The 10395-nt window shown below is 36.4% G+C and overlaps 1 pseudogene; it reads right to left on the reverse strand.

Annotated features, from left to right (window-relative positions):
* Positions 1 to 7398: 7398 nt before the first annotated feature.
* Positions 7399 to 9217, reverse strand: LOC102472636 (N-acetyltransferase ESCO2 pseudogene; annotated as a pseudogene).
* Between the last annotated feature and the right edge of the window lie 1178 nt (positions 9218 to 10395).

Below are 10395 nucleotides of genomic sequence, written 5' to 3' on the forward strand. Positions count from 1 at the left end.
CACCTTAATCCCTTCTCCTCCATTCTCCTCTCGGGGTCTTGGGCATTCACACACATGCACCTGGCATGAGTTTAAGCTGCCAAATCCAGGACTTGAACTGTGGTTGACTACATGGGAGTCCAGCAACTAACTGCTGGTCCCTTACTTGTTTTTAGAGAGAGATTTTTGCTAGAGGGTACATGCAGTCACCAGAGAGAAAGAGAAAGTGAGAAAATTCTCCTGGTGTAATGTCCACACTGCAATCCATTCTTTTTTTTTCTTTTTAATAAGAATAAACAATTCAGAATTTTAATTGGCTCACCACAATGGCATTAAGCAAACAAAATAATGTTAATAAAAATTTTTAAATAAAATATTTTAAAACATTTAACAGCAGTGCAAAAAAGAACATTAAAATGTTTGCATAATTACATTTTAACACTTCCACATTCATTCTTCCTAGAACCCAAGCTTTTAAATTTTGGAACCATGTTAACTTACAAGAAAAAAGAATAATGCAGATAAACAAATTCTACATGGTTACAACTTGGAAACTAATTATTTAGAGTCTTACAGCCAGATAGCAGTTAGTTTTTAGAATGAACACAATCTGAATGATTCTTTGCTTTCCAACGTAAGTATCCCAAGAATCATATTAGAAAACTGTGTGTATATTTAAATATATTTACATGTCATCATGTTCTCTGGTCTATCAGCCGAGTTCCCTTTATTAATCTTGGTTCCATTGCCAAATTTTGGTTCTGTTTTATAACAACTTATACCAGATGTTTTAGAACAAGTAAGGTTTATTTTAGACAAGCCAAAAATTAAAAAATGAAACCAAATGAATCTAATACTACAAGGCAACCATTTTGTTAATAACATCAATTATCAGTAATGAGTTCCTTAAAAATAAGTAGCACTACAGTGTTTTCGCATGAGAAAAATTAGCGAAATGATAATAATGCAATTACTAAATCTGATGAGATGTGCACTGAATTAATTTGGTATTCAAAATGATTAAAACATTAAGCTATAGAATTATGCTCTGCTCTACATAAATATATATGAGATAACTTACTCCTTACCATCTATTTTTGTTACAAATTAGAAATTCAAAACACTTCCTAAATATATTCAAACTACAGAGAAGTGCCTATCAAGTGAGAACTTTGTATACAGAATTCACGAATTACCTTTCAAAGATGGACATAGAAGTTATTTGCTTGGTTTTAAATTGGCATTTTGCTTCAGATGGGTTATGAAAAAATCTTGGTCTATAAAAGTGTACTTTAAAAAGAGGTAAGTGGTCACTGTTCTGCAGAAAATCACCAATATGCTCCTATGTAAGATGCAAGTGATATGACTAGTTATGGCAACAACAGTTCATAATTAACGACACTCAGTGCTAATCAGTACATTTAAAATTATTCCTTTCTGAGCCGGCCAGCAGTTCTGGACACCAGGTGGACTGAGGCTGCAGGCTCAACCCTTCTGAATCTCCACGCATCCCCACCATTTCTCCTACTTGGACCACAGGTTGGTTGTCTGGGACTTTAAGGCGAACTCCTACCCCACCCTACCCGCAATCCGGATCGAGCTGGCCAGCAGGTGCGGACACCAGGTGGACTGAGGCTGCAGGCCCGTCCAATCCTGTCCTGTCACTCATCTTCTGATTCTTTCCCACTAGCCTTTGGACTCTGAATTTTGGTGATTTCAATAGCGCGCAGCGCGCAACACACCACACAATTTCCTTTTTTCATTTTCTTTTTCTTTGCTCTTGGGGTGTTGCTTATTAGGTCAGTTGAAGGCTCACCACTCCTTAGAAACAGCGAGGACTTTGGGTCATCCAGGGCTAGTGGCAACAGTTAATGGTAATTGTGAGCAACAGGTAGGCCAACCATAAGAGAAATCATCAATTTTCTAAGCCTGTACAACTTTTAACACTCAGAGATACATTAAATAAGTTAGAAAGAAACATATAGATTACCTGATGACTAGGAACAATCACAGAGGCTCAAGAAATATGAGCAACCAACAAAAGGCCTCTCCCTCAAGGGAAATCATCAAGCCTACATCACCCACAGTCAATACAATGGACGTCGAGACATGTCCAATAAGGAATTCAGAATATTTGTAGTGACCAAACTAACTGAGATGGAAGAGAAAAGAGACAAGGAGCTCCAGGAGATGAGGAAGTCCTTTAATGACTTGAAAGAAGAAATGGATAGCTTAAACAAGAACCAGATGGAACTTTTAGGATTGAAGAATGTGATACAGGAAATCAAAACCTCCCTTGAAAGCATTAAAAGTAGGTTAGACCAGGCAGAAGACCGAATCTCTAACGTAGAAGACAAAACATCTGACCTAGATAAAAGTATCAAGAAGATTGAGAAAACAACCATGAAAAATGAGGATAATATACGAGGAATACTGGACACCATCAAGCGCCCCAACATTCGGATAATTGGTATTCCGGAGGAGGAAGAAAATAATAAGGGCCTGGAAAATTTATTCCATGAGATCCTGGAAGAAAACTTTCCAAATCTAGAAAGGCATTCAAATATCCAGACCCAAGAAATACAGAGGACCCCAAGTAGAATCAACCCAAGAAGATCATCTCCAAGGCACATCATAGCCAGACTGGCAAAAACAACAGACAAAGACAAGATACTAAAGTTGGCAAGAGGGAAACGCCAGGTTACTTACAAAGGTCACCCCATCAGGCTAACATCGGATCTCTCAGCAGAAACAATGCAGGAAAGGAAAGAATGGGGAAGCATAGTCAAAGTGTTGAGTGAAAAACAATTTCAACCAAGAATACTATACCCGGCAAAATTATCTTTTATATGGGAAAAAAAGATAAAAACATTCTCAAATAAACAAAATTTGAAGGAATTTACCAACACCAGACCAGCTCTTCAAGAGGTTTTGAAGGGAGTACTATACCAGGAAAACTAAAAAATCAGAGACAGTTATACGAGAACAAAAAACAACTAAGAAAATGGCTCACTTAATGATAGGATCAGGTATGGAAATATCGATAATTACATTGAATGTCAATGGATTAAATTCCCCAGTTAAGAGACATAGACTAGCTGAATGGATAAGAAAACAGAAACCCTCTATCTGTTGCCTACAAGAAACTCACTTTATGGATAAAGATATACATAGACTAAAAGTCAAGGGCTGGAAAAAGATATTCCATGCAAATGGAAATCAGAAAAAGGCTGGAGTAGCGATATTGATCTCAGACAAAATAGATTTTAAAACAAAGACTGTAAGAAGAGACAAAGAAGGGCATTATATAATAGTAGATGGGGTAATCCAGCAAGAAGATATAACCCTTATAAATATCTACGCACCCAACTCAGGTGCGCCTAAATATGTGAAGGAAAGACTGCTGGAGCTAAAAGGAGACATAGGGAAAAATACTATAATTGTTGGAGATCTCAACACCCCGTTATCTCCTATAGACAGATCTTCTAGACAGAAAATAAATAGAGAGATACAGGACTTAAATGATACTATAAATGGAATGGGCTTGACAGATATCTATAGAACTTTCCACCCTACATCCACAACATATACATTTTTCTCACCCCGACATGGAACCTTTTCAAAGATAGATCATATATTAGGACACAAATCAAGCCTTTACAGATTCAAAGGCATAGAAACTGTACCCAGCATCTTCTCTGACCATGATGGAATTAAACTCAAGATTAATTTCAAGAAACAACCCCGAAAACACACGAACACATGGAAACTGAACAACCTACTTCTGAATGACTTCTTCACTACTGAAGAAATTAAGGCTGAAATAAACAAATTTATGGAAACAAATGATAATGAGGACACAAGTGTCCAGAACCTATGGGACACAGCAAAAGCAGTCATAAGAGGGAAATTCATAGCAATTAGTGCACATAAGAAAAGGATGGAAAGATGGCAAGTAGATAACTTATCATCATGCCTCAGAGAACTGGAAAAACAACAACAAACGAACCCCCAAAATGCCAGGCGAAAAGAAATAATAAAGGTTCGAGCAGAAATAAATGAAATAGAAAATAAACGAACCATACAGAAAATAAATGAAAGCAAAAGCTGGTTCTTTGAAAAGATCAACAAGATCGATACTCCATTGGCTAGACTGATCAAGAAGAAGAAAGAAAGAAACCAGATTAATCAAATATGTGATGAAACAGGCAATATTACCACGGACATAGCAGAAATACATAATATCATTAGAGGATACTATGAGCGACTTTACGCCAACAAACAAGATAACCTGGAGGAGATGGACAAATTCCTGGATGCATATAAACTACCAAGATTGGATCAGGAAGACATAGAGAATCTGAATAGACCTATAACAAGCCAGGAGATTGAATCAGTAATTAATAATCTCCCAACAAAGAAAAGCCCAGGCCCAGATGGCTTCACTTGTGAATTCTACAAAACTTTCAAGGAAGAATTAACCCCTATCTTACTAAAATTATTTCTAAAGATTCAAAAGGAAGGAAACCTTCCAAATTCATTTTATGAAGCCTCCATCATCCTCATCCCCAAAACAGATAAGGATATGACAAAAAAGGAAAACTACAGACCAATATCATTGATGAATATAGATGCGAAAATTCTCAACAAGATACTCGCAAATCGTATCCAACAACATATAACAAAGATCATTCATCACGACCAGGTAGGCTTTATACCAGGGATGCAAGGGTGGTTCAATATACGCAAGACCATAAATGTAATACACCACATTAACAGAAAGAAAGATAAAAACCATATGATCATCTCAATTGATGCGGAGAAAGCGTTTGATAAAATACAACATCCTTTTATGATTAAGACTCTCAGTAAGATTGGTATAGAAGGGTCATTTCTGAACACAATAAAAGCAATCTATGAAAAACCTACAGCTAATATTATACTGAATGGGGAAAAGCTGAAAGCTTTTCCTCTGAAAACAGGTACTAGGCAAGGCTGCCCACTTTCTCCACTGCTCTTTAATATAGTACTGGAAGTCTTAGCTATTGCAATCAGAGAAGAGAACAGTATTAAAGGCATTCGAATAGGCAAAGAAGAGTTGAAAATATCTTTATTTGCAGATGACATGATGGTATACTTAGAAGACCCAAAGGTATCCATGAAAAAACTGCTTGAAGTAATAAGTGAATACAGTAAGGTGGCAGGATACAAAATCAATATCCAAAAATCTATAGCATTTCTATTTATGAACAACAAGTTGAATGAAGCAGAGCTGAAGAAAGGAATCCCTTTCACCATAGCCACAAGATGTATAAGATATCTAGGGATAAACCTAACTAAGAAAGTCAAAGACCTTTATAAAGAAAACTACGAGAATCTTAAAAAAGACATTGAAAGTGACATAAAAAAGTGGAAGGACATCCCATGCTCCTGGATTGGTAGAATTAACATAATCAAAATGGCAATTCTACCCAAATTAATCTACATGTTTAATGCAATTCCAATCAAAATACCAGAGATATTCTTCAGAGATCTAGAAAAGACAATTATAGAATTTGTCTGGAACCATAAAAGACCTCGTATTGCAAAAGCAATCCTGCGTAAGAAGAATGGAGTAGGAGGCATATCACTCCCTGATCCCAAGATATACTATAAAGCTGTGGTCATCAAAACAGCATGGTATTGGCATAAAAACAGACATGTGGACCAATGGAAGAGAATAGAGACCCCAGAAATAACTCCCAAAGCTTATAGCCAACTGATCTTTGACAAAGGATATCAGTCAATCCATTGGGAAAAGGAAAACCTCTTTAGTAAATGGTGCTGGAAAAACTGGGTATCCACCTGCAGAAAGATGAAACTGAACCCCCATCTTTCACCATTAACAACAGTCAACTCAAAATGGATCAAAGATCTGAACCTAAGACCTCAGACAATAAAACTACTTGTGGAAAATGCTGGGGAAACTCTGGGAGACATTGGAGTAGGCAAAGACTTCTTAAATAAGACTCCCAAAGCACAGGCAATAATCCCTAAAATAGACAAGTGGGACTATATTAGACTAAGAAGTTTCTGCACAGCAAAGGACACAGTAACAAGTGTGAACCGACAACCCTCAGAATGGGAAAATATTTTTGTTAAATATGCCTCAGACAAGGGACTGATAACGAGAATACATAGGGAACTCAAGTGCCTTATGCGAAAAAAAATGATTAACCCGATTAAAAGATGGGAAAGTGAGCTGAACAAAAGTCTCTCTAAGGAAGACATACGAACAGCCAAAAAGCATATGAGGAAATGCTCGACATCCCTCATCATAAGGGAAATGCAGATAAAAACCACAATGAGATACCACCTAACCCCTGTCAGAATGGCAAAGATTAAGAATATAAAAAGTGATAAGTGTTGGCGGGGATGTGGTGAAAAGGGAACCCTCCTACACTGTTGGTGGGAATGTAAACTAGTTCAACCACTGTGGAGAACAATATGGAGGTTCCTCAAAGATCTACAAATAGAACTACCATTTGATCCAGCAATCCCACTTCTGGGTATTTACCCAAAAGACAGGAGAACGCTCAGTCAGAAAAGTGCTTGCACATCCATGTTTATTGCAGCATTATTCACAATTGCCAAGACATGGAACCAACCTAAATGTCCACAAACTGATGAATGGATTGGAAAAGTGTGGTATATATACTCTATGGAATACTACTCAGCCATAAAAAATAACAAGACCCTGGAATTTGATAGAAAATGGTCAGATATGGAGGATCTATTGCTGAGTGAAGTAAGCCAGGCTATGAAAGAAAGATATTGTATGTATCCACTCAATATATACAAAACAGATATGACTTATTAACTGTTGATGATGACATGTGTAGTATTCTCAACTGGATTGGTCTGAGAAGTATTTCAGGATGTGTAAAGTCTTTTTACAAGCAAAATGAGAAATAGTGATTGACTTTTTTAAAAAAATAATTAGAATAATAATAATAATGATTGGGAAAACATAGAAAAGATATTGAATGTTGAAGCGGGAAGATTAATGTCTCTGTATTGACTGACATGCTTTGCATTCCCTTTTGAAAAAGCAATGTAATACACTGTAAAGTTATATGTAATTCAATGTAATATAAAGAAGAATATGATGATAATAAAAATTAAAAAAAGAAAATTATCCTAACTAAAATCCAACAAGTAAAAAAAAGAAAAGATTATTCCTTTCTATGAATCCCCAATTAATTTCAACAAATTTATCCCTGACTTTCAACTTACAAGTAATAAAACTGACATATGTATGTATGTGTATGTCTCGATATTTATTTTTATACTATATTAAGTATCAGTAGTCCATATTGTAAGATAAGAAGCCTTTTTTAATTTACTCATGAAGTGATTGTTTTATAGTTGTAATCAGCTTTAGCTATTAAAATTGTACACAAGGAAATTAGGAGTATTGCAGTACTTGGTTGCAAATAACTTGCCATCGGGTGTTGGGTCAGAAAATGCTATTTCATTAGTGCTGATAAAACAGCCAAACCTGAAGCAATTCCTGAGAGTATCCATCAGTCATCTTGTAATGCACTTTCTTCTCCTCAGTCTGAAAACCCAGATCCTACTTATCCCACAGAGTGCAGATTCTGGTACATCTGAGCATTGCCAAGCTCTACGAGAGTCTTTAGAACTTGAAGATTTGGGGCCAGTTGGTTCACATAGGACACGGAAGGCCTGTTTGATGGGCTCTGCAATTAAACACCCAACTACTCTCTTCTCATCAGATATAAAGAGAAAAGTTTTGGTTTTATTTGGACACCTGGGAACAACTTGATGGAAGCCCAATTCATCATCAACAAGTTCTTGGACATCTTCTACCTTTCTGAGAGCATAACTTGGATCACGTGGCAAGACCAACACAATTTTCCTCTCCCCAAACTGTGCTACTACACGTTCTTTCTTCCAGCCCACATATTTTATTCCTTCCATAAATCTGTGGTGATATTGATCATGCTGTATTTCATCTTCCGGGTTAGAAGCAGTATAAATCATTCCACAAAACTTAGTGGAAACACAGTAGTCCCAAAATATTTCTGACCTGCATCAATGATGAGTTGGTCTTCTGTTTCTTTCTTTGTATCTCCAGCATTAGCATTTTTTGTGAATTGGTAAATTTCAAGAAGTAAGTACATACAGTGGATTCCACAGAAGATTGTTCCTCAGCTAGAGATCCTTTTGTACTGACTGAAGACAGGCTGAAGATGGGATAGACAACAGACTCAGAGGAAATTGTCTTGTTCTCACTAAGAGAATCCTTTGAAGAAAAACAGTTATTTTTATCAAGTTTATATTCCTCTGAAGAAATTACTCCACGTGATGAATCCTTTATTAATCCCTCTTCATTTTTATTTCTTGAACTTAGCTCAATGTTCAGTTTCTTTTCTAGTAACAAGTTCTTTGGCACTTGCCTTGTCTCAGAAGTTTTTCTTTCACTGACAGTCTCTATATTAGAATCCTCAGTTACTTCTGACTTTGATGACTTACTTTCCAGAGATGAATGTCTAAGAGATTTTTTTTCCTGACAAAAAAATTCTTCTCCACCCTGGAGTGTAATTTGTGGTTTTACTTTTTGACTTAGAACCCGAGGAGGATTCAAATCACTTTCAGCTGAATGACATTTATTCTATTTCTGCACAACTGGTTTACAGACAACTAGATTTTGCTTGGGATTTTTAGAATTTTTTGATACAGGCTTGATGCGCTTATAGCTTGGTTGATATTTAGCAGTCAAACTCTTCTGTGGTTTTCTGTTCCTCTTCTTGGGGCAGACTGGTTTTCCCTCTTTTTTCTGTCACACTGGGAATAGGTGTATCTGCATTATTATTTTTTAGGTTATTTGCTCTACTCTCCTTTACCAGCTTCCTCTCCAATGGATTGAGGTACCACTTATCTTTGTTGTAAAAGGATACAGTGGACATAGCAGTTTTAAATGGTGAACCTTCATTTGCAGATGGTAATCTATTTTTTTAACTGTTTTAAGTGAACTCGAAATGAAATGGCCTTGTTGAGAATATTGCACCTCTTCTTCACCTTTATTTCTGATTTGACAAATGTGCTTTTTAGTAGGTGATGGAAACAGACTTTCAGTAAAGTCAAAAATTAATTTCTTTGATGGAATGTCTGATAACATGCTGTCACAGTTCAAAGAATATTGCTTCCTCTTTCTTGGAGTAAAAGCTGCCATTTTCTTAAATTAATTCCTGCGCCTGAGCAGGAGCCCTCTCCTCAGCCAAGCCAGTCCCTCCCAGGCTGTATTCAAATCTGCAATCCATTCTTTATTGTCTTCTCAGAGTCTGAGGCAACCATGCACATATGCCAGACATGAGTTTTAAGTCTCTCGTTCCAGGACTCAAAACTGCAGTCAGCCATGTGGAAGTCCAGAACATAAACCTGTTGGCCACTCTTACAAAGACTTGTAATGAAGAACTAGTATCTTCCCCTTTGTTTTTTTTTATGTATTATTACTATTTTAAAATTTTTATAAAAGTTACTTATTTAACTGTATTTATCATTATTATTATCTTAAAATTTGAACAGAAATACAGAGAGAAAAAGGGAAAGTGAGAAAGCAAGCCAAAGGTCCAGGACAAGAACTGTGGTCAACCATGTGGGAGTCCAGTGCTTTAACCATTACGTTACCTGTCAGCCCTCTTTATGTATTATTTGCCAAATATCTCCAATGTACCTAATTATTGTATCCCATATATATCTAAAATAATCCCTTGTGTCATTTTTTCTCTAATGTAATCACTTTCTTCAATTTCAATACAAGTTTTACAAGGTAAATATTCTGAAAAGCTGTGTTCCCAAGAATATTTATACTAGGTCCTCATATCTGGTTGTGTAGAAAATTTTTGATTCTAGATTTTAAAATATCTAATGTGATATGTAGATACACAATAAAAAGTTAACTTAAATCTCATGTGCCAGCAGAATGATAAGAATGTGGTCAATCCACTTCTGGACTCTGACATTAGTAGAGCACTGATTTTCATATACAAACACAATACATGTGTGAAACATGATTGTTATATAAATCTTTTTTAAAAAGATTTTTGCCCTAGGGTGTGTGCAATCACAAGAGAGAAAGAGACAGAAAGGAAGAAACAGAGACACTGAGAGAGGAAGTAAGAAATTAGCCCACAGATGGAATGGCCGCATCACAATCCATTCTCCTCCATCTTCCAGGATGTGGGGCATGAATGCACATGCACTCAGTATGAGGTTGTAGATAGCAGATTCAAGACTCAAACTGTGGTCAGTCATGTGGGAGTCCAGCATTGTAACTACTACATGATCTGCTGGCCCATGTTGTATAAATCTTCTGTCTCATCTAATTGGCTAAGATTATAGTCAATGTTT

The sequence above is a fragment of the Tupaia chinensis genome, unplaced genomic scaffold (assembly GCF_000334495.1).
Source record: "Tupaia chinensis unplaced genomic scaffold, TupChi_1.0 Scaffold138180_1, whole genome shotgun sequence".
NCBI lineage: Eukaryota > Metazoa > Chordata > Mammalia > Scandentia > Tupaiidae > Tupaia > Tupaia belangeri.